Source organism: Callospermophilus lateralis, unplaced genomic scaffold, assembly GCF_048772815.1.
Source record: "Callospermophilus lateralis isolate mCalLat2 unplaced genomic scaffold, mCalLat2.hap1 Scaffold_289, whole genome shotgun sequence".
In the NCBI taxonomy this organism is placed as follows: Eukaryota; Metazoa; Chordata; class Mammalia; order Rodentia; family Sciuridae; genus Callospermophilus; species Callospermophilus lateralis.
Window position 1 is genome coordinate 948,183 of NW_027513563.1, and position 26,114 is coordinate 974,296.

Sequence of the window (26,114 nt, forward strand, 5' to 3'; positions counted from 1 at the left end):
AAGATTATATTTAAATGGCTTGTGGCTTCAAAGCTTCACAGAGACTAGAAAAATTACAGTGTATTGTGCAGTGGGCATCACACATGCTTGGTTCATACTTTATATTTCAGTGTTGACTGGTCCTCCTACCAGCAAGACAAAGGAGCAATGAATAGAGGAACTGCTTGGAAGTAGGCAAAGCAATTATTTCATGGGAAATTAATCTGAACTTGAAGAAAGTTGCTTGTGGCATGAGCCATTCATTTTAGTAGATCTGTTTAGAGAATCATTCTTTCATCATTTGCCTTGTCGAGCCTAACAACATGACTGTTACCATGGTAAGGAGCGACTGCCCTCCATAAGCAGTGAAATTCATCTGAAAAAAAATCTCATCTTCCTCTGTTAAAATTGTCTGAGATCATTCAGACTGCTATGTTTTCTGAAAGCTAACAGAGTCTGATTAACCGCATAATTATTTGTAGACTATGTCAACCATTGTCAGGATATAAAAGATAATTAGACTCCTCTACTGAAGGAGAATAGTAACATGAGTAAGATTTTAATGGGAAGTTCTGAGGCAGTGAAGAGCAGAGGAAAGAGAGAATAATGTACTGTTGTGGTCAGAATCATAAAAATTGAAGCATCTCCTGCTTTTTCCACAGACAAAAGGATAATTGGAAGAATTTCGAGGAGTATGGCTACTTGCCATTGAGGCCTTAGGCATCTTGTTGGGATCAAGAAGTTTCAATTCCACACCAATGACAGACAGAACTTTGTCCAAAGCATTGCATAGGGCCCAGAAGTTTGAAGCCCAGTATGCATGGCAGAGGCCAATCTAGAAAAGAAAGAGTTGGAAAAAGACTTGAGGCAGCTTGTTTAAGGCTAGAAAAGGACCCAGTGAAAAAGCAGAAACTAGGAAAGCAATGAGGCCCAGCAAAATAACACGGACAAAGCTAAAACTGTTCCATCAGATAGACCCATCTGGTTTATTTGCAGCGAAACAGTAAGAGCATAGCAGGTATATACTGTAAGCTGGTGCTACATAGATGTAGATGTGCTTGAAATGTAGGAGAATGGCAAAGAAAAATGCTCCTTCCACATGCCTTTTCTGAAATAACCGTGCAAATGGAGAGCAACATTAATCAAAATAGAAATCCATTATACTGGAAATGAATATCTGTAATACCAGTGGCTGAGGCAGGAGAACTGCAACTCTGAGGTCAGGCTGGGCAACTTAATTAATCAAGATAGCTGGATGTAGTGAAATAATTTAATCTCATAGACAGCATACACAAAGAGTGCATCTGTGAAGATGACAGAAAATCTCTGAAAAAATAAGGTTCTTAAACTGCAGTAGTCCATATTATGAACATAATGCATCACTTGATCAAAATATTTGGCAACAAGTGACAGGACATATTCAAACCACACAAAAAAGCGGGGTAAGCCAAGGTCCACTCTGAAGTTGCCTCATAATACCAATGTGATACTGGCAAACTGTGATAACAAGCCAGTTGTGGTGTACTTCAAAATCTTTAGAATGGTAGGTGGAAATGAGAAGGCATTTGAGGAGAGTCACCCGGATCGCCAAAGCAGAAAACCAATTGCCACTACCCGTTAGGGTTGCGAGCGCCACCATTGCTGCAGCACCGCGCACTTTCCATGTATAAGTTATTCTTACCTGAGAACACAATCAAACCTAAATACTTTGTATAAATAACAGACATGCAGAATGGAGGCTCTTAACAGTTTTCCATTTCTAGGAATTTAACGTCTTGAGCATTTATTAAAAAAAATATTTAATAGTGTCTTTGTCAAACTCTCCAAGAGTTTTCTCTCAATTGTCAAGTCATTTAGTGGACATGGATTGTTTGTCCTTATTTGATAAATGCTGTCCACACTCTTTATTGCAAAAGGAACATGTTCAATCTCAAGTAAGGCTCTGAGTGCTAAGAGGGTCAATATAGTCTATAAAGCCTTGAATAACAGGGACTAAATTTTGCTGATATTTTAACTGAGTCAGGCTCCTTTTTCCTCAGTAACATGCTTGTTGTTTGCCTATAGTGAGTCTGATCTGTATCAACCTGGTGTGTATAGGAAGGCTCCCTGTGAATAGGAAACCATGCATTGATGTAGGCATGGGGAAATAGCCTTGGAAACAGTGATCAGTGTCTTTATGGGCATTTGAACTTTAAGTTTTTTTAAAAGAACTTTTGACAAACTAGTAAACAGATCTGTATTCATAGTACATGAACACATTTTCCAGAAATATAAAGACTAGGATGTGTTTGCATACTTACAGAAAACAATAGCATTTTCTTTAATAAAAGTTCATATGACTGCTAAGCCCATAGTGTCAAGTGAGGAGAGATCCAGATTTGGTGGGGTCTGAAGCTGGTGGAATTGTAGGAGATTCTTTAAGCAAAATCAATCTAAATGACCATAAGGACCCATTCTCAGTGTCCCTGCCAGGCCTCTAGGGTATTATGAGGAGAACTCAAGCCTCTTGTGCATAAAGGAAAATCTTCTTTTCTGTGTAGATTGTTTGGGAAAAGTGAGATCAAGTCATTCCAAAGTACCTGATAAAGGGCCAAAAACTGTCCTTAAATAAGTAAATGTTAAAAATGTGGTATATATATATATGTATATATATATATATATATATATATATATATATATATATATATATATATATATATATACAGTGGAATTTTACTCAGCCATAAAAGACAATAAAATCATGGCATTTTCAGGTAAGTGGTTGTGTTATGCTAGAATTCAGGACCTCAAAAGACCACCAGAGACCAAGATCCATGTGAGCAGCAAAGAGGTGTTTATTGCAAGCTGGCTCTTGGTCCTCCATGTGCACACAGCAACTGGTGACACTGAGAGGCTCTGAGCCCAAGGTTTGCAGCAGTTTTATACATTCTTCGGGGAAGGCAGAGACTTCACATACTTCATAGCATCTCTTGGCAAATCATCACATACCACGGGAAAATCATAAACAACTTTAAAACATGATTAGACCATTCATTGGTGGGAAGAATTTGGGTAGGGGTGATTGGTTACTAAAATAGGGGGATTCATTTTAACTGATTGTTTTAAGCCATAAGGGTGTACGTGCTGAACTACATGGTGTCCCAAAATGTTATCAACCATCATAAACTACTGGGAGAGTCATCTGGCATCCTAGGTATTTCCCTGTCTCATACTGATTGGTGGCTGCTAAGGGGTTGCTATGGGTCACTACCTAGTCTGACTGAGTCAGGGACACCTGGCAGATATCTCCTGTTATTCCTAGATAAACAACTCAGCAGGGTGGGTATGTGCCTAGGAGTGCTCTGTGGGTCTTTCCAGGGACAAAGGTCACACCCCCTTCCTTGGACAGGATTTGTTCTGAGGCTGTTTTTTCAAATGGTGTTGGAGAACATAATGCTAAGTAAAGTTAGCCAATCCCCAAAAAACAGATGCCAAATGTTTCTCTAATATACAGAGGCTGACTCATAGTGGGATAGGGAGGGGGAGCATGAGAGGAATAGACAAAATCTAAATAGGACAAAGGGGTGGGAGGCAAAGGGAGGGTCCAGGGGGGTAGCAAGGATGGTGGAATATAATGGGCATCATTATCCAAAGTACATCTATGTAGACACGAATTCGGTGTCAATGTACTTTATATACAAACAGAGATATGAAAAAATGTGGTATATATGTGTAATAAAAATTGTAATGCATTCTGCTGCTGTGTTTTTAAAAAATAAAATCAATAAAAATAAGTAAATGTTATGGTGAATTTTCCCTTTAAATCAAAAAGTTGGGTCTGGGGAAGTGGCTCAACCTGTAACAGTCTCGCCTGGCATGCATGGGGCACTGGGTTCGATCCTCAGCACCACATAAAAAATAAAATTAAATAAAAATGTGTGTCCACCGAAAACTAAAAAGTAAATGTTAAAAAAAGTTCTCTCTCTCTCTCTCTCTCTCTCTCTCTTCTCTGTCTCTGTCTTTCTCTCTCTCTGTCTCTTTCTCTCTCTCTTTAATAAGAAATAAAAAAGGGATATAAAATATAATATTTCTAGGTAATTGTGTCTCGAAGTGTATGTCCTACCTATAGTGATCCAGAATTATTTTTTCTTGGAATATGAAAGACACTTTTGACTGGGGAAGAAAGCAATATAATATATACACTTTTGAATATGAAAGTGTAAAATAGCTTAAATGATTTGAAAGTAATTGATCTAGGGTTGAGCTGTAGCCTCAGGTTTTTAAATAACAATGATGAATTAAACTTTAGGATATTTCCCTCACTTATTTTGTTTTTAGAACTTTTGAAGGGTTATTTCAACAGACAAAGTTCTTTAGTGTGTCTTATAAATTTTACACATTTCTACTTGACTCTGAGACCCACTGAAAATCCAGTTGCCTTAGGCCTGTGCTGTTAGTATTGAATGCCTTCTTAAAAACTGCACTATACATTTCTGTATATTTCTGAAAGGCATAAAACCAAATATAAAATGTTTCTCCAAAATATAGATGTATTTTTTTTAGTTTCAATTTTAAAGCATAAAATTATGTGTTTTAAATGTTTTTTTCAAATCACTGCTTAAGAAAATTTTGTACCACTTTTAAATACTGTCAAAGAGATCGATATTGTGACCTTTCAGTCTTCTACATAGGCATTGTTTAACAGGTGTTACCACTGTGTGCTGGTGAGGAGTCCTTGCTTCCCCGAATGCTAAAATATAACACCAGAGAAGCACGCTGAGGCAAGTGTTGAGTGGAGAGCAGAAGCTTTATGAAAACAGAAAAGACTTCTCCCAGAGGAAGAAGGGGACCCAAAAGCTGGAATCCATAGAAGGGAGAGGTCTTCACTTTTTTATAGCTAAGGTATTCTTTCAGCTTTTCCACATTCTGGTTCCCTTTATCTTTCAGTGATAGAATGAAGGTGGAAAAGTCCAAAAGTGGGAGATGGGTTGGCTGGAGGAGTGATCTGGGCAGGAGGGATCTGTGGCAGCTTTTGATTAGCATTTTCTTGTTTGCTGGGAGCTGCTTCACTAACATTTCTTTAGTATTGGGCTCTGGACCTTAGGGACATTAACATTTCAATCTCCCCAATGCTGCTCTGGTTTGCTGGAGTCCATTCTCTATAATGGCCTTCATTTTATTTAACTTACTCACTATTAGCTAGGACATTAATTACTTTTTATGTAATCTACCCACCTCCTTCTTGAGTCCTCTCAAAAATGTCTCTAAATTTCCACTTCCTCAAAAATGTACTTTCCCTGGATCATTTGTTGATGAGCTTACAAAACTTTCTGTATTTGCTTAAGAGTCAAACACTTTTCTTAATTGCTTTGAACTGTTTGAAAATGGTGCTATGACATAGGCATTGCACATGTTGTAACTGCTGTTGACTGGTGAGAGTCCTTGATTCTCCTATGTTGAAGAATAACACCAAAGAAGCATGCTGAGGCAAGGTCAGAGTAGAAATTAGAAGTTTATTAAAGGATAGCAGAAAAGACTTCTCCCGGAGGTAGAAGGGGACCCAAAAGGTGGAATCTGTGGAAGTGCGGTTGTTTCCCCTTTTTATAGTTTTGATGATGGAATGTAGGTTGGAAGGCCTGAGGGGTGGGACACAGGTGGGCCAAAGAAGTAATCTCGGCAGGAAGCACTTCATTATCACTTCTTTGGGATGGACTTTGGCCTAGGGCCTTTTCAGGACTTCATTAACATTCCATGAATTGTCCTGTTTCCTGGAATCATTCTCAGCATGGCCTCCATTTTAGATTTCACTCCGTATTAGACCTGATTTACCAAACTACACTGACTACCTAACTTTAAATCTGGCTTCAATGTCATTGTGTGATCATAAAGCTGCTTAGTTCAGTTGTCCCTTTGTACAGTATATCCTTTCTTATCCATTAGAAGCTTTAATCTTCAATAATGGAATAGAGAGCTAGCTTGGAAAAGAGATAAAAGTGTTACCACTGTTGGCCGGTGACGAGTCCTTGCTTCCCCGATGTTGAAGAATAACATCAGAAAAGCCCACCAAAGAAAGGTCAGAGTAGAAATTAGAAGTTTATTAAAGGACAGCAGAAAAGACTTCTCCCGGAAGTAGAAGGGGACCCAAGAGGGGGAATCCATGGAAATGCGGTTGTCTCCCCTTTTTATAGTTTTGGTGATGGAATGTAGGTTGGAAGGCCTGAGGGATAGGACACAGGTGGGCCAAAGAAGTAATCTGGCCAAAGAAGGACTTTATTTTCACTTCTTGGGATAGGCTATCTCCAAATCTGTTGAAGGCTGTTTCCTGGGTTCCATTAGCATTTCTTTGGGGTGGACTTTGGCCTAGGGCCTTTCTCGGACTTTATTAACATTTCATGAGTTGTCCTGCATTTCCTGGAATCATTCTCAGCATGGCCTCCATTTTAGTCTTCACTGGGTATTAGACACGATTTATCTAACTACATTGACTACCTAACTTTAAATCTGGCTTCAAAGGTATCATTAGATTTAAAATACTGGATATTTTCAATGTATTATAATAAAAATTAATGGAAGCATAAACATTTGACTTTCAAAAATTGTTATCATTTGTATTAGTGTATTATAATTATAATAGTGAAATTTATTATGCCATATTCATATATGCATATACCATAATTTGATTAGTCTCATTCATTCCCCAATACCTTTCCTTCTATTCCTTCCCTTCCTCTTCCTTCCACTTACTTTATTCTACTTATCTTTCTTCTATTATTATTATTTTTTGTTAGTGCATTATCATTGTACATGTCAGCAAGATGCATTTTGATTTATTCATGGAGGGACATAACTAATTTGGTAGATTTCATTACTCGTGACTTCCCCATGTCCTTTTCTCCTCTCTTTCTCTCTATCCCTTTCTTCTTTTCTATTGATTCCCATCTATTTTCATGAGATACCTTTTTTACTCCTTTTTCCCCGTCTCTTACTTCACATATGAGAGACAACATTACTGTGTGAGTCCAACTTATTTTATTTAGCATGGTGTTCTCCAGTTCTATCCATTAACTAACAAATGACATGATTTAATTCTTCTTTATGGCTGAGTAAAAGTCCACTGTATTCATTTATTCATCTTTTGAGCACTTGGGCTGATTCCACATCTTGAACTAAATCAGTATACTATAGTGATACGTGAATATCAATGATTATAGCAGTGCAATTCACAAAACACTTAGCATTTTAATTAGATTTGAAAGACCCCAGCCCAGAAACCCCAGGCCCCATTGTGAAACCATCAGGGCGTGTTGCTAACCCACTAAACACCGGAGAGGTCTATCTGTTAATCAGTTAAGGGTAGTCTATTGTGAAAGGACAGGATGGTTGGAAAAGAACAAAAAAAAAACAGGTCCCAGGGCATTCTTAGGCAAATAGGAACTGATAACATAAAGTGAAGAACAACTTTGCCCTTTAGGTAATCTATATGCTGGGTTCAAAATAACCAATAAGAAACCTGTTGCTTACCGCGCGAGAAACCTGCCCCATTATCCTATAAAAGACCTGTACCCCAAAGCCAGGTGTGCCAGTTAACCAAAGCTCTGGCTGAGGTTTTGCTGAGCACCCGCAGGCGTCTGTGTCTGAATAAACCTCTTGAGTTTGCAGCCAGTGCCTCGTGCGTCTTTCTTGGACAGGGAATCGGTGGGTCTTTCAGATTAAAATTAGAAATTACATTTTTATTAGATACTCTTTAATATCACAGCAATAAAATATTTCTTCCAGGAGTACAAATCACAAAGTGGGGGAAAATGTATACTATCTCTTATCTGTATTGTAGCATTCATTAAATGCTTTCTGTATACATTTTAGGATAAGGTATACTTGCAAATATAAAATGTGCATGGAGGCAGAGTCAATTATATCTAACCCATGAAAAGAAACATGGATAAAGTTTGATTTTTGACTAACAAACATGACATTTATGTATTTCGTTGGAAGAATATTATGAATGTGTCTGATATTTAAAACTTTGAAACTTTCAAAATATTTTTATGATGTGGCTTTCAGAAACTGTATTGATTGTGGTTCCATAATCTGATTTAGTGGTTTTGTTCTCTGGAGAATGAATAGTAATGCCAAGTGAGTTTGGGGACTGGTGGACATTGCACTCTATTTCCTGTAATTTGACTGAGGCTTCAGTCTTCTTTGTAATGTCCCATTATTTGGAATATTCAAGACCCAACAGAAAATTTCTCTAATGTGTGAGCAAGCAGTGGAACCTCTGGTTGGAGTCCTGCAGGTTTGATTTACTGCCAGAAGACTTAGTAGGTGCTGCCTTAAGGACTCAGACCCTGTAAGTCCTTCATTATGTTAACACATAATTCCTTGGGTTGCCTTAGTGCTTTTTAAAGTTAAATTGAATATAGTGTTTCTAGGATTAGTGAACTGTTGGGAAAAGTGGTGAAATTATCACTGCTGTCAACAAAAATTCACTAGGGGAGAAATCAAGATAGAAAAGAAGGCTCTAGCTTATTGGCTAGTCCAAGCAGCAAAAACAAAAAAATAAAAACCTGAAACTTCTGGGACCATTAGTTTTGGCATCTGAGGCAATGACACATGTATTCATGTGAAGGCTACCAACTTTAGCTGTGGCCCTTCCAGCAATGCACAGGCCCAGGGAGCATGTTACAATAGTGAAATGGTCTCAAGCTGGGTTCTGAGTTCAGGTCCAATTAGCTATTGGGATACTTTTTGTGGGTTCTGCTGTGTGCCTGTGCACCTGTGCACCTGTCTGTGTGTCCTGAGGAGGTGACAGGTGGAGAACACTGAAGAGAGAATCACAGCGTTCCACAAGAATATCAGGTGAAATTTGGTTGGGTTCAGGAAGATAGTGAGTTCTCAGTATATATTTGCTCAGGAAGTATGAATGAAATGTGAATTATTCTCTCTCCTAAAATATCTAGCAAAATCCAAAGATCTGGCTTTCCTTATTTGAACTGGTTTGCAGTCATGGTTCTTACATTATTGGTAAGGGAGTTGAAATTTGTTTATTTTTATGCTTCAACTGTTAGGAAGAATCAGCATTAAATTTCAAGAAGGATCACTGAATAGAAGTATATATATATATATATATATATATATATATATATATATATATAGAGAGAGAGAGAGAGAGAGAGAGAGAGAGAGAGAGAGAGAGGAGGGTATGAGAGATTTTAGTCTATTCAAAGAAGAAGGAAGATAGCAGAAGGAAAATAACTGGTTAAACTGGGTCAGGTGGTGCAAGCCTGTTATCCCAGCTGCTCAGGAGGCTGACGCAGAAGGATCAAGAGTTCAAAGCCAGACTCAGCAACTTAGTGAGGCCCTAAGCAACACAGTGAGACCCTGTCTCTAAATAAAATCCAAAAATGACCAGGTGCTGGGAGCCACCAGCCAAGTAGGTATGACAATTTCCTTGCCAGTGTACCCCCATGTTTCTTTAGTGGAAGGACTCGTGGAAATAGGACATTTTGCAGCTACATTGCATGTAAGGTGACCTTGCTCAAGGACCAGGGTGGATCCATGTTTAGGGTGTTCCCGGTTTAGCATAATAGGAGATTAGGGTGTTCCCCGTTTAGAATAGGGCGTATCCTGCTGCCTGAGTTCCTCTTGAGTTCTTAGGGTCAGACAGTATATTTTGGGAGACAGAAGCCCAGTGGAGTGTGGATTTGGGCAGAGAACATGGATTTCCCCAGAACGTGTTTGTAGACGGCCGGTGTGAGTTTGGGAATAAAGAATTGCTGTTTGAATTTACAAGCTGTGAGTGGCTCATGATTTGTGCCCAGCCAGAGACTGCGGCAACCAGGGATGTAGCTCAGTGGTTAAGCACCCCTGTATTTAATCCTCAGTACAAAAAAAAAAAAAAAGAAAAGAAAAGAAAAGAAAAGAACTGGTTACAATGGACATATAGGAAATAATTAAAAGAAAGGATAAGGATACAAGAGATTTTAATAAAATATTTCCCAGTTTGATTTTTATGGTTTATATGTAACAATTTATAAATATTATGCAGTCTCAATTACTTAAGAAATATGTACATCTATCCTTGTCCATAAAGTTCATTTCATATATTTTAGAGAATTAGTAAGATTAAAATCTTAGAAAAACTTCCTGAAACTGATGAAAGATAATGTATTCTTATTATAAAACTTTTGTAATGCTGAAATAGATAAATGGAAAAATTTTTTAAAAAACAACAGTAATAAGAAAAACACACCAAGAAACATCAAGGTCATATTTTAAACCGCCAAACATAGTGATATAAACTTATTTGCTGTGAAGGCATAAGAACTAGTATGTCTCTAGCAGAGCAATGATACCAGAAGCAAAAAGAAATGTCGAAACAGTACATAGCAAGGGAAGATAATTTTGTAATTTATTAAGACCCCATGGGTTAGGGGTGTAGCTTAGTGGTAGATCACTTACCTGGCATGCATAAAGCCTTGGGTTTGATGCCCTGCACCACAGTAATGAAAACCCCAATCAAAAAAAACATAATGTCATTGAAGGGAGTCTGAGGAGATCCTTAAATGGGGACCTTAACTCAGGTTTACTGGGTCCTTGACGAAGTTGCAAAAAAGAATTTCAGAACATGTCAGAGAGAGGGAGGAGCAGAGATTTAGTCAGGAAAGAAAGGAATCCATATTCAGGAAGAAATTGACTGTCAAGGAATGAGATGCACCTTTTGAGACCTCAGGCTCTTGGAAAAAAAATTGGCTTGAGGAATGGCAGCCCTCAGAGGAAAACTGACCAGAGAGTGAAGGTATGAACAAATTTGTCACAAGGCTTTGAGTTTAAAGATTGAAACAGGGGTGCTTTGAAAAACTAGCCTCTACCTCAGAGCAAAGACTGTCCGAGCAAGGGGGTGTGACCCCTGTCCTTGGAAAGACACACAGAGCCCTCCAAGGCACATTCCCACCCTGCTAAGTTGTTTATCTACAAATAACAGGAGATATCTGATGTTATCTGCTGTCTCTGACTCAGTCAGGCTAGGTGGGTCCCATAGCAATCCCCTAGCAGCAACTAATCAGCATGAGACAGGAAAATACCTGGGATACCAGATGACCCTCCCAGTATTTTATGGTTTTGGGAAACCATATAGTTCAACACAAACATCCCTCTTGGCTTAAACCAATCAGTTCAAATGAATCCCCCTCTTGTAGTAACCAATCACCCCTACCCAACTTGTTCCCACCAGTGAATGTACTAATCATATTTTAGAGTTGTTTTATCATTTTCCCTCAGTATGTGATGATTTTCTAGGATATTCTGATATATGTGAAGTTCCTGTCTTCCCCAAAGAGTGTATAAAACTGCTGCAAACCCTGGACTCCGGGCCTCTCAGTGTCACCAGTTGCTGTGTGCACTCGGAGGACTGAGCTAGCTCACAATAAACACCTCTTTGCTGCTTACATTGATCTTGGTCTCTTGTGGTCTTTGGGGGGTTCCAAATTCGAGCATAATAGCTTAACCACTGAGAGAAATCCCCAGCAATTTTTATTTTTATTTTTTTAGTTTTGAGGCAGAGTTTTAGAGGCCCAGCCTCCCAGAGCTACTGGATTTACAGCCCTGCATCACCATCCCTGGCCCATAATCCACTTTCTAGGGGGCCTGATATAGCCAAGGAGGCTCACCTATGGTGAAAAACAAAACAAAACAAAACAAAAAAACAGCCTCTACCTCGGAGCAAAGACTGTCCAAGGAAGGGACATGGCCTTTGTCTTTGGAAAAACCCACAGAATACTCCTAGGTACATTCCCACACTTCTAAGTTGTTTATCTACAAATAACAGGAGATAACTGCTGTGCCAGGTGTCCCTGACTCAGTCAGGCTAGGTGGAGATCCATAGAAACCCCTTAGCAGCCACCAATCAGCATGAGACAGGGAAATACCTGGGATGCCAGATGACCCTCCCAGTAGTTTATGGTGGTTGATAACATGTTGGGAAACCATGTAGTTCAGCACAAACACCCATCTTGGCTTAAACCAATTAGTTCAAATGAATCCCCCTCCCAATCACTCCTACCCAAATTGTTCCCACCAGTGAATGTGCTAATCATGTTTTAGAGATGTTATTTGATTTTCCCGTGGTGTGAGATGATTTGCTAAGAGATGCTATGATGTATGTGGGGGTCTCTGCCTTCTCCAAAGAATGTATAAAACTGCTGCAAACCTTGGGCTCAGGGCCTCTCAGCATCACAAGTTGCAGTGTGTGCGCATGGAGAACCGAGCTAGCTTGCAATAAACACCTGTTTGCTGCTTACATGGATCTTGGTCTCTGGTGGTCTTTTGGGGGTCCCAAATTCGAGCATAACATGTGGGGGCTCATCCAGGATCCCCCTAGTAAGCCTACCCAGACACCCAATTGAGAGGTGATGAAAACCCAGCTGGTAAGTAAAGGCTTTGCCAATGTGTAAGTTTCTGTACTCTGGTTGCATGCAGGTTCTGGTTATGTGTTGTATAGTCGGCAAAAGGTCCAGGTGGACGCACCAAAGGGCAGCCGACGGGGTTTGTGAGAGAGGTCCCAAGCCCCTTTCTGGGTTCTGAGTGGATTGCCGGTAGTAAAGTATTTTGTGAAGTATTTGGTAAAGTATTTTGTAGCTGATGGATCCGCGGTCTGCCTCTGCTTTTAGTTTCTGTGTAGCAATCCACGACGCGCTGCAAATTCTGTGGCAGCGCTGCGAATTTTGTGTTATGTGTGTTTGTTTCTATTGTCCTGTCCGTCTCCACCACAATACCCTGGCAAGAGAACTAATCTCCCTATCTGGGGTCATCAGACTCAATCTGAGGGGGATGCTCCCCCAATCCATTTGTCTGAGGGAAAGGCCCCAGTTGGCTTGAAGCCAGCACCTCACTTCCATTTTTTTGACAATCTGAAAAGAGAATCTCTGTCTTTGTGTGTCTTTTGTCTGTGTCTCTGTTAAGTGTGATGGCATTATTTACTTTTGACAGATGCAGAGTCCCAAGTTCCTATCTGCCTTGATGTGTGGAGGTAAGTTTAGCTAAATTTTAGCCTAAGAATGTCCCTAGTATGCTTCTCCTGTAAGGGACCAAAAGTCAATAGAACCACCAGCTTTTCTGTTCTCACATTTTACACCCCTTTTAGCTGTGTCTTAAAGAAGTTTGATGACTTTACTCCCCTTTCTTACATGGGACTGAAAGGATAAGGTTTGTCCTGAAAAGTTTTTAAGTTGCATTCGGAACCTGAAATTCATATGTCAGTAAAACAATTCCCGGAACTGCCCATTAGATGTGTATCGAAATCTCCCCTGACCACCTAGTTGCTCAATGAGAACAACCACCTTTCCTCAGAAGCTGTGCAGTCCCGCACGTATACACCTCAGGGCTTAAACCAATCAGTTTGAATGTATACCCCTTCTTAGTACTGACCAATTACCCCCACCCGACCTGTTTCTGCCAGTGAATGTGCTAATCATGTTTTAGAGTTGTTATTTGATTTTCCCGAGGTATGTGATGATTTGCTAAAGGATGTTATGATGTATGTAAAGTCCCTGCCCCCTCCAAAGAATGTATATTAGCTCTGCTTAAGTTGTTACCCGGGCTCTTTGTTCTTTGCTCCTCTGAAGTGAGCTCTGAGCCCCAGCATGCTGGACCCCCAATAAACCCCTTTGCTGTTGCATGAGACAGTCTCTTGGTGGTCTTTTCCTCCGACGTTCACCTGACTTTTACAGGATTAGGGAAGCAACGTTTTCTTTTCTTCCCATAGTTAGCTTCAATGCACCCACTGCACAGGGATATGCCTGCTGGGGGTCTAAGAATTTTGATATCTCGCTTTTACTTTTTATCAAAACCATGTTCTCATTATTAAATTTGCATTAATTGGCTTTGGGGATGGGGACCAAATTTTCAGTTACAAATTTTGGCACCCCAGAGGGGACTTTAGAGGAGCCCCCACTCTGCTTTCTTGGGGAAGCCTAGCACTTGAAACAACAATAATCTGAGGATTAACTTTTTGAGAGCTGACTACTGGAAATTTAGGAGATATGCCAACGTGCCTGGGATCAGACCTAAACAAAGTAGCTAATCCTGTAAGTAAAAGGAGGGACTGAGGGACTCCCAGGAGCTTCTGAAGCCCCTTTTGCTTCGGGGAACCTCCCTCATTTCTTCCCTGCACTGTAAGGGTTGCTTTATCTCTGTCTACTTATAAAGAAGGGGACACTGAATGCAGTAAAGTCACAACACAGAGACCCTTGATTTTACTCTTCTGGTTGCCCCTATGTGAGAACATCTGGTCCCCTTGTGGGGAAATCTATGGTGCCAGTGATGTAGGAGTCATAATTAAATGGGAGTTAGAAACCTAGGGAGATTTTTCTCTTATCTGTTCTGTCTGTTTTAAAGGTTATTATAGATTGTTTCTTGGGAATGATCTTGGCTGAATGTGTATCTAAAAGATGATTTTTATTGTAACAATTTGGTATCTGAATGGGTTTTTGAAGCATTGCACAATCTTGCAGTTAAAAGTTGGGTTTAGGTAATTTTTTATTTTATGATTTGAGAAAATTTATGCCAGAGAACTTAAATACTTAGGATAGAAAATTAAAGACCTTTGCTTCCAAGTTGGCAAGTAACTCCCAATCATTTAGTTTTATTTTTTCATTAATTTTTGAACTGGGTTGCCTGGGAAGATTTCACTAGGAATACCAGTATATTAATTTGGGAAAGGATAGTAAATTATGATATGATATCTGTTCCCCTCAGTGTGTAGGATTTAGGGGAAAAATAGTGTTGGAATGGGACATTGGTCTGGCTTATTGAAATGACATTGAATAGCAAAAATCTTGGGAATTTTTAAAGCTTAATTTTGGATATACATGGTAGTGTGTGGTTTTCTTTTGGAATTTTTTCAGGTGATTTAATGTAACTTAATACTACTTTAGGAATTTCAGAACAAAGTAAGTGACTTAATGATTCTGAAGGAACTTCTTCTGATGGTAACTTTTATATTATCAAGTAAGATCCTGTTTTCAGTTTTGTGTGAGCAAGTTTTTCTAGTGTAGGAAGATATAGGAAAATAAAATTTTGTGAATTGTATCTTAAACTTGTATCCTAATTTTCAACATCCAAACCTGAAAATTATGACTTAAAGTTATAATGCCTTAGGCATGAAGCTTCTGCTCAGAATTCCTGTTTTTTCTGCTTCTTCCAGACCTCAGCCAGGACTTAAGTTGAAATGCAAATAGAAGAAGTCTGTGAGCTCAGTAAGAGACTGATCTGAGGCCCAAGGAAGAAAAAAAAGTAAAGGTGTATTTTTCCTGAACTCAAACTAGATTAAACCAAAAAGTAAATTGTATGGTATTTACTAATTACTGGCCAGTCATTTTTTTCTAGGACTCATGCTTTTTCTTAGATTCTGTATTTTTTTTTGAGCTCATGATTTTGATCCTACAGAACTAAGTTAATAATCTTCTGATCAGTTCTATTTTTGATCAACTCTGGAGTATTTTTAAACATTGCAATGGAGAATTCACCTGAGAAAAGCTACAAGGCCTTTAATATTTACTATTGTGTTATGTGTGCAGACTTGTGTTATGTGTTGTATGTCTGTGTGTGTATGCCATATATCATGCAATGATATGACAATTGGCAGATATATGAGGAGCCTCATAGAATTAAAAAAAAATGTATCCAAATATCTTTGATTCACATGATTCAAATCGTTCAATTTAAATTGGGTAAACAGATTAAAGTAAAGATGGCTTTAAAATTAAGCTTATAAGTTTTTCCTAGGTCATAAAAAACTAATAAAATGTTGATGTCTATGAAATAATCTGCCTAAATTCAGAAATTTACAAGGATTTTTTCAAAATGTGAAAAGAAAAAGAAGGTTAACAAATGGAAAAGAAAAATTAAAGGTTCTAGGTATGGATTTAATAGAAGGAAAATATGTTTCTGGATAAGAGCCTATGTGATGAAGTTAATAAAAGGGCTTAAATAAGTGATAAAGAACGTCTCTGTAAGTTGGTTATATGTGTAAATTTTTTGAGCAAGTAATCTTAAAGAAATTAAAAATTATACAACTATGGTTAAACAACAACTGTTATTTTGCCGTATTGTAATATGTTATTTCTTTAAGAACTAAATTTGGTTAATATAAAAACATCAATGTAATTGTGGTACTATTAATGTATTTATATCTTCCAGGTATGCAAGTCTGGCTTTCTGGCAAGTCTAAATCATTTTCTTTTTAAGGCACCAAGCAGAATAGTCAGCAAGAACTAGGAACATGTCTTAAAACAGTTTCAGTTCCATAAATGTTCTGTACATTTATTACAATTTTAAAACCATGAAGAAACAGACTTGATTCTTTCTGTTGCTCGACCCAATAGCTCTTACCACACAGCTGGAAAAACAACCTCATTACCATGTCAGCTGGTTCAAGAGAAGTTTTAATATTTTTTTTTTTGTAAAGTGGTTTAAATCAGAGTTTTCATTTTTAACTGAATTAATAAGTATGTACATAAAGAGGAAGCCTTTTTAAAAAGCAGGTTTTGTGTGTTCTCCCAGATTTTCTAAAATTTAAAACCAGATATTACAAATGAAACTCTTTTTAGTAGCAAGTACCTGTCCAAATAAATGTCCTCTGCTATTAAAATTTCAGTATTTGGAAGACTCTTATTTTATAATTCAATCTTTTTATAATAATTGTGTAAGGATTTTCACAAATACTGTGATCTAAAAACACTATTCTTATTGTTTTCATTTATACAAAATGCAGCTTAATAATAGTTTTAATTGATGGGTACTTATTAACTTTATTGCAACTCTAAACTGAATGGAAATTGTTCTTGAAATGTTACCACTAGATTTACATTTTCAAGTGAATTTTCAAACAGTGAAGAATAATTTCACAGGTAACATAGTGATTCATGACACATCTGTGGGATACTGTAATTTGCATAAAGCAAACCTATGAAATAATTCATGAATATATTGTTATAATAGGAAAAAGGAGTGCAGAAGTAAAAACAAAAGAGCTTAAATTAGGATGCTGCTACTAGCTAGAAATAAACCCTTTGTATGTGTAAAATAAATAAATTAGGAAGTGTGCCTTTTCTTTGTTCTATCAAAGATATATCCATGTTCTTTTTAACAGAAAGCAGAAAAGATACCAAATAACCCCTCTTCCCCTTCCCTATTTTCATATTTTTGGGGGCTGGGCTTTGAGGGTCATGCAATTAAGCAGTATGGCAGACCTGTTGAAGCTCATGATATGCAAAATGGTGACAGACATATACCCAGGTAGAGTGGTTGCTGAAAGTGAAAAATTGGAACCATTGCTGACATGTTTAGAAGCAAATGAGGAAACAGGTAGATGGGGATGAGGTGAGGTTGGGGAATTAGGCATTCAAGGATTCTGCATGCAAAGTTTCTGAGCTTGGAATGCACTGTGAGTTTCAAGGGGTATCTGCATTCTTTCTATTGTGTATATTTGGGGGTTAAAAATGGTCTAGTACTCCAGTACACTTGGTAAAGTTTATAACTAGGTATAAGCTAGCAAAGACACTATGGGAATCTTCATGATGATGGATTAAGGGCCAGCTATGAGGGCTGAGTGCAACCTGGGAAGAGTGAATACAAACTTGGGAAGGGTGAGTAGGTGGACCCTGATGTTCACAAATTCTTAGAGGCTTTAATGTGTTACTAGGCACTAGGAACAGGGGTTCCTGGATCCAAAGAAAAGTTCCAGAAATCACTCTTATCAACAGAGAAATTATCCCAGATATTTATAGGTTCTTTGAAACCAGACATTGGCCCAAGTCCAGAGTCAGAGGAGAGTCACTGTGTGTCTGTGGTTCTTAAGCATTGGAACTCCTGACATTCCAGCAGTTAATGTGTAAGGACCAAATAGGGTCAAAGTCCACCTCCAGGGGAGTTTATATACATTCTCTTTTACAGTCCAGGATAGGTTCCATTATGATGTGTTGAGGAATGAAATACATATTCTCTTTTGAATAATATTTAGTCTAGCTTAGAAGATAATTCATCCCCAAAAGACATCACTTATATACAATTGTGTTTGCATAGAATTTGGAAAGTAATGGACAAAGTAGTTAACCAAAGAAGTGTGAAGTTGTTTTTCATTTGAGGGGAAGAATAGATTAAATAGTTTTAGAAAGAGGTAAAGGGCTTAGAAAACTGTCATATTTTTCATTTAGTTTGGGAGGAGTGAGTTAGTTATATTTTACCCAACTGTAAGAGGTTCCAGATTTCTAAATTCACCTGGGGAAAAATGAATATATATAATTTTGTATGTGTGTATACTAGTCAGCTTTGTGTTGCTGTGACCAAAAGACCTGAAAAGAACAACTTAGAAAGGGAAAAGTTTATTTTGGGCTCAAAGTTTCAGAGTTCCAGAGTCAGACTCATTCATTCATTGCTTTAGGCCTCAGGTGAGGCAGGACATTGCCATGGCAGAAGGGTGTGGCAGAGAAAATTTGTTTACCTCACATTACAGGGGTAGCAGACAGACATACAGGAGCCAGGTCAAAAATATAATTCCCAAGGGCTTGCTCCAGTGACCTTTTTATTTCCGTGGTGCCCCACCTGCTGATAGTTACCACTCAGCAATCTATTAAAATCATTAGTCTTTCAAATAGATTAATCTACCAATTAGGTTATGACTCTCATAATTAATCCTTTCACTTGTGAGCATTCCTTTATTTTATATGAGCTTTTTTGGGGTAGCTCATATCCAAATCATAAGAATGAGTGTTTCTTAAGTTTTAAAATTAGAAGCTGAAATATTATTTTATTATCTCAGTCTGGGTTTGTTATTATGGCATGACAAATAACAGACTATTGATTAAAGTGGCTTTTTGATATGGTTTAAGTGTTTCATAAATATGAATTTGTTGCATCAGACTGCCTAGGAGGATATCCCTAGCAATCTGATCTGAATCAGAGTCAATTGTGTACATTTGTGATGTCTTTAGTTTTTCTATAAAACACATCACAACTAAAAATTTTTCTTTTGTGATTCTAGAGATGGAACCCATCATATTACTCATGCTGGATAAGCACTCTACCACTGACCAATGCCCCCAGCCCAATTTTTCAGCCTCTTTTAGAAATACAACCTTGAGTATGTCATACCTATGAAGGAATAAATGCATTCAAAAGTTGAGATAACTTTGCAGAATCATTCTCATGTATATGAGTGACTATTTTGCAGAAAAATAAATTTACTTTGGCCTAACTACAGTATTTTCTTTTCTCTTATGTTCATTCTTATAAGCTTCCTATTTGTCCTCAGCTTGTTTTCTCCTAAGTTATAGTTTGTCACAATTTTTCTAAACTCTCACCTATTAAAAATTTCTTTGAATAATTTTTGTAGCTTTGAAGCATTAAAAGATTTATCTCTTTCTTATAGACATATTATTTATCAGATTATTTATAAGAATAATATTCAGTTAAGGAAAATGCATATTTTATAATGATGTCAGAGAATCAAAATGACATCTGAACCTACCAACATTTTCTTCAGGCATCATAGTATAAAAGAAAGAACAGTTCATATTGAAAACAGCAAGGAGTGAAGATTTCTGAGGGTATTTGAGACTTCACCTTGTGTGTATGTCAATTAGCTGAAAGATGCAGAAGTGCAGGAAATGCACTGTCCCAGTGCATAGGTAGAGAGATGCTCCTGTCCCAGGTCCTCACAAGAAGTGGGCACTGTGGGAGGTTACTCTGAATGATTTTTTTTCCATTCCTTAGCAGAGAGGCTTTGACCATCACTACATCTAGTAGTGACCTGGATATTGCCCTGGTCCCGGAAGTTGAGGATGTGTCTTCAGACATAGAAATGTCATCCTGCAGCCTCTTGGATAGAATTACACTCACTTGTCCTTTGTAACCCTGCCCTTCCTGACCTTTTTTTGGAATGGACTTTCTAAGAATGATGGTCCTCCCAATAAAAGCCCACTTCCAAACATTCTCCCTCTCTCTGGCCAGCCTCTCCTGACTTTCCCTTGCTCTCCCATTTGGGGAGCTTGAAGCTGAGAGTGGTGGAGCCATCCTGAAGCTTGTTTAAATGTAGAGTATGTGTCTGTGTTTTATTTGGTGTCCCTGGAAATTCACATTAGCAAGCTTAAGTTCAGTTGTCTGAGTGGGTCAGAGGCAGCAGGGCATCTTGTTTTGATCATAGAATTTCACAGTGACCTCAGGAATCAATTAAAATAGCTGATGTTAAGGCCTTCCAGTAAGGTTTATAAAGAAAATGATCATGTTTTTAAAAGTATCAGATTGTTCTTCCTAAGAAAAGATTATACTATAAAAGTTGTTACTTCTTTTCTCTTTTTAAAAATATTATTGGCGCTGAGGTTGTGGCTCAGTGGTAGAGTGCTCACCTAGCACATGTGAGGCCCTGAGTTTAATCCTCAGCACCACATAAAAATAAATAAATAGATAAAGATATTAAAATATTATTATTATTGTTGTTATTATTATTGATACCATGAATTGAAGCAGGGGCACTGTGGTTAAGTGAACCACATCCCCAGCCCTTTTTAATTTTTTTTTAAATTTAGAGACAGGTTCTTGATAAGAGGGTTAAGATCTTGCTAAGTTGCTAAAGCTGACATTGAACCCATAATCCTCCTGCCTCAGCCTGCTGAGCTGCTGGCATGCACTACTGTGCCCATTTTTTTCTATTTCTTTTTATTAATAAGCTTTGGGTTATGAATGAATGTGTTGTTTGGCACTGTGAATACCTCTCTTCTACTCTTGTATTTCAAATTGGATGTGGAGGTTACAGAAATTATAAATACTCATTACCTGAGAAAACTGTCATCACAGGATTATTTGTAGGGTCTTAATATGTGATAACTTGTTTCACCATAAAGAAAATAACACAAATGCTTTTCATCCTAGCAGCAATACTTTTGGTTGTGTGATCTCCACTGTATAGTTGAGAAGGCTGAGGCAGAGGAACATCCCAAGATTAGTCAACTGGTTCATGCTCCCCGATTGCTCTGCTTCTCAAATCCTTGCTTGGTCCTCAGCAAGCTAAGGTTTGTTTTTGGGGGAGGGCGGGGAGGGAGACACCATAGTGGTGAGAAAAAAATGTGTGCAGAGGTAACTACAGGGGGAGCCACGGGCCATGATGGTCAGTGGACACTCATAAATGAAGGCCTGCTGGGACTCATTCCCACCCCCACCTGCTTCTCAGAGTAATGCTAGTAGATGCAAGAACATTTGCAACTGGGAAAGGGAGCAGGCCCTTATGTTAAGCAGTTCATGGGTTAATCCTCACTTGCCTCCCACCAATGGGGAATCCCCTTTGCATAAAATATGAATGACTCTGACTGGACTGCTAAATTGGTGGCATTGGAGAAATTGCCATGTTAACACTCTGGGTAGCAAAGCCCAAAGAGAATTCATTGAAATGCTCATAATACCCCAGTAATATAATGTTCCAGTAACACCCCAACCACTTTGGGGCTTCTTAAACTTTTTATTTTTTTTTTTGGTGTGTGTGTGTTTGCACCAAGAACAAATCAATTCTGCAGTTTGCTGAATCCAACGAGCACCTTCTCAGAGTAATGGTAGAAGATGCAGAACATTTGCAACTGGGATTACAGAGAAAAGCTATTATTAAAGTGCAGTAATGAGAATACTAGAAATGTTAATATGATAGGCATCCTTGGCTATTAATTAGCATGTAAAAGAACAAAATCTGGTGGTGAACTTAATAACTACTATTACTTTGAAGAGACGAGAGACACAAACATTTCCAACCAGGCAGTTATCATCAAAAAAATCTGTAATTTATATTGATAACAAATGCACAGGGCATGCTGAACCTATGTGGCCTGTCTACTTCTGTCATTGAAGTAAATGTTGAGTTTAGTTAGAGGTTAGTGAAGACAAAGATATAATTGTCTTTTACTCATGTTTGCATAGCCCCTTCACTTCATTCCCCTGGATTAAGAACCCTGAGCCATGTGGGGCACTCCTTCAAGTCTCACGAACAACCTCCTGGGCTTTCAATTGGGCTTCTAGTGAACTCAAGTTAGGGAAGAGGATACCTTAAAAATATGGAGTCTTCCTGCTTGTGGTTCTTGCAGACTGCATTTAGGTAGCCCACCCCCATTTCCCAACACAGTTTTTATAATGATCCCCATAAACACTTGCATCATTTTGTAGGATGCACTCTTAGAAGCCAGTATATTTTGTTACCATTTGATATTCTCTCTTGTTTTGTAAGTATAGCTAGTGTTCCCATATAGCATTAGTTTTTGAATATTGAGCTAATAAGTAAGCGATCATTTTATTTTTTAATTTTCTATCTATGCAGTCACATCATCTGGAAGTTCTAACAGTTGCTTTTTCTTCTTTCCAGTTTATATGGTCTTCATTTTTAAATTTTCTTCTGTTTACTGATAGGACTTTTGGTACAATAATAACAGAAGCAGTGATATCAGTGAGTCGTCTTCCTGATTTTAAAGAAAATCTTTCTAATATGTCCCCATTGAGTCATGTGCTAGTACCAATTTTCAGCAGCTAGCAAGAGCCAACCATTAACTTTTCATGAGTTTTACAAATCAGTGTTAAAATATAGTCATTATTTAAAATTAAATTATAACTCCTACATTTGCGGCTGATGAGCGAGCATGTTTTGGACGGTGTTTGCTGCAAGCTGACTTACCTGTGGAGCACAGGCTTGAATTTATCTGGCTTGGGACCAGATGTCCTGAGATGTTGCTTCTGAACACCCTGGGAACCCAGCGCCCAGATCTTCTCTCAGGGCTTTGAGGACTCATCACCGCCCCCACTCCTGCATCTCCCACCTAACCGCAGGGCAGCATCTTTACTTCTCCACCTGGATCCTGTCCCACACTAGAGTCCCTGAATACCAGCCACTACCCTACTTTCCACTGTCCTACCAGCAGTAGGCTTACACTCAGTTGGTGGATCCCTACTCACATCTGAGTGAAGCCTATGCTGCAGCCATTAGCCCCCTGCACCAGCCTGTGTCCACCAGCAGCCAGCAACAGTCCTGGTCTGGCCGCCAGAGCCAGGAGGGGGCTGCCCTGCCTTTGCACCTAGGGTGCCTGGCTGGCCTGCTTCCCCAACTCTCTAGGATAGAGGGAGGTGCTGTGCGCGCCCTCGGGGATGCTTACAGCTGCTCAGACCTACTGTTACCCCATGGCATGTCCTGGACGCTGCAGGCCTGGCAAAGTACCTGGGGCTCCACAACATGGATCACCAGATGGAAGAGGGGCAGAACGTCAACCCACACCTGCTTGGGCCTGATCAGTCTGTAATCTGCAAAAGTCCCATTTTCCATGGCTAAGAACCCCCTGGGTCTCCCCTGTCAGAATGATCTAGTGGTAGCCCTGATGAATCCCATGAAGTCTTCTGCTTGGTTCTGGGAAGACTGTCTCTCTTCATCTCCATGTCCAAATATAAGTGACTGTGGCTGAAGTGCAGAGGCGATTGTCACCTTCTGAAAGCTTAAATGCCTCGCTGCTGAGAGGTGTTCTCAGGAAAGCAAAGTCCAAATATGGCTGATTGTTGTGGGAAAAGTTGGACAAGACTGGGTTAGATCTTCCAGCTGGAAGACGAAAAGCTGCTCTTTTGACCCTCCTGACATCCTTTGTGGAAGAAAAAGCTGTTCACTTAGCTTGGTACTTTGCATATGGCTGTGAACTGGAGTTTCCTAGTAAGCCAGTGGTCAAATATTTAACCAGGCCTCACCTAGGAGAGTAAACCAAGATGGTAGCAAGGAAGAATAATGCTGTGGTTGTCTCAGCAAGTGTGTAAAGAATTCACTGACCCCCTCAATTAAGATCGAACACCCAATGGCAACAACAGGCCCTCCCTGGTCTTAGAATCCTACAACACAAGCACTTGTCTCATTTTTGCCTGATTACCCATGGGTTTGGCAGCCAGGTCATCTGTACCCCTGTGTCTGGTGTGCAGAACTACATCAAAGAAGCCCCAATTGTCATAGACAAATCCTATATGAACCCCAGAGACCAGAGTCCAGCAGATTCTAACAAGACCCTGGAGAAAATGGAGAAGCACAGGAAGAAAAATGGGGGTAAGCACAGGGTGGGAAGGGAAAGGACAGAGGAATCTGTCTCCACTGGGACAGACTGGAGGCACTCTTGCTGGGGGAGGAGTTTCCAAAGTCCTCTGTCACTTGAGGCATGCAGGATCTTGACCTGCCCTCCAGGATCCCTGCAGCTTCTCTAGCACTGCAGTGTCTGTCCTTGAACACATGATCCCAAGGTGACAAGTACTGGTTTTTGTTTTGTTTTTACTTGTTCAGCATTTATTTTTTGGAACCCCATCTCTCCTTCCTCTGAATGTGGTGCTACAGAGTTTTAGAACCTTTCCATAAGTTCCCCGGGGCAGACAAGAAGTCATGTGCCAAGCTGTTGAAAGTTCAGATTGATGATATTCAGACTATCTACCTACTTCGGTGATGATGCCCTCCAAGAGGAGGCAAAGGTACCATGTGCTCTCCTGCCAGTGAACAGGTGATACGTTGATGCAAACCCAGTGCACAGAGGGGTCGTCTAGTGTAGGAAACTTGTAGAAACAATTCCTGCTGAAATTTCATTTTTCTTTTGTCTCTCTTTTTTTTTTAACTTTGAAAGTTAACTCTTTAAATGGGTGACTCTTTGGAATGAGACGTTTCTATAAGGAACTGAAAGTTTTGTTTGCATATTTATTTCAGATCTTGATTTTTCAAGTAAACTTGAAAAGGGTGGGCACTAAGTGTCTGCTGCTGCCTGTCACCCATCAAGCCCCTGTGGAGGCTCTGTATTTTGAGAAACAGTGTGCTGAGTGTACAGACTTTATGTATGCATAGTTTAATGGGATTTGTAAATACTGGAGCACTTCTTACAAATTTTTGAGAAATAAGATTCGATTTTAATATTAACTTTTAATGGTGGTGAGATATTTCATAACATATATTTCAGTTTTATTAATCTGTACACAGGATATGAATAATTAAGAGGATACAGAGATTTGTTCTTAGTTTGGAAGATTCTGTTTAATCGGGGCTCTCTGTTCAGAAAGCAGTAACTTCACATCTTGTTCCTTTGAAGCTCATTCACTGTAAGGTGAATGTGTGTTATATTTGATATGGATGAAATGGAGGTTTAGAATTGAACTCCCTGCATGTATATATTCATCAAAGCAAAGTGTGCATATGATACCTGTATAATAAAAGTATTCTTGATAGAATCTGTGGAAAAATAAAAAATAAAAAATTAAAATTAAATTATGGATATGTGAAACTAAGCCAATCATATTAAAAATAATGGTAATCAATTATCAAAACTCACCTCTTTTGCTTTTTTGTGGTGTCTTGCTATGATCCCTGCAATTCAGGCTGTTTATGTGTCATCTGTGTCTGTGAGATGGAAGTGTTCAATGGTGAGTGATTGCATGCCTTCCAGTTACATCACACTGAAGGCTTTGACTTGGCCATGATGGGAATAGTAATAATAGGATAATGACAAAGACTGAAAATTAGGACTTTCGTTTTCCTTATTAGTCTGTTGTCAGGCATAGACTAATATATTTATGACCAAGATTGTGCAAATTCTAAACTCTTAACTAAAAAAGAAAGGAGAGAAGGAAGAAAGAAGAGAAAGGAGAGCTTATCCCAGTGTGTTAACCTTCATATGTTGCTTTTCTCTGAAGACATCTGTGATGCTCTTCTGGCCTCTTCCTTGCTCTGGGTATCCTTCAGCAGCTCTTCAGAGATGTCCAGTAGCCATGGCCTTGGCTTTGCACATCTAAATCAGAGAGATGATGAGTAGCTGTTTTCTCTGGTCCTTCCTCAGAGAGAGCTTGCATCTTTATTTCTGTTCCTGTAGCTCAAAAATTAATTATTTTCATTTTAATGAAATTGAAGAAATTGAACTTTTCATGTTATCTTTCTTTTTATTTTAATTTTTAAAAATTTTCTTTGGATAAATTTCTTTCTTATTGGTTGCCCAGTAAATACTCATAAAGGAAATTAAGTCAGAATGGAATTATTGGAGCTATTCATTATTTCCAGTTATACCAAATCTTTTTAGTATGACAATAGACTATGAAAAGGTTACTATTCCAGTAAGCTGATCAGGAAAAACTGAAAT

The 26,114-nt window shown here is 38.8% G+C and overlaps 2 pseudogenes; one reads left to right on the forward strand and one right to left on the reverse strand.

The window, feature by feature from the left end:
- Positions 1-495: 495 nt before the first annotated feature.
- Positions 496-1,618, reverse strand: LOC143390166 (dolichyl pyrophosphate Glc1Man9GlcNAc2 alpha-1,3-glucosyltransferase-like; annotated as a pseudogene).
- Positions 1,619-12,305: 10,687 nt separating this feature from the next.
- LOC143390349 (transcription factor AP-2 gamma-like) lies at positions 12,306-25,793 on the forward strand (annotated as a pseudogene).
- The last annotated feature ends 321 nt before the right edge of the window (positions 25,794-26,114 follow it).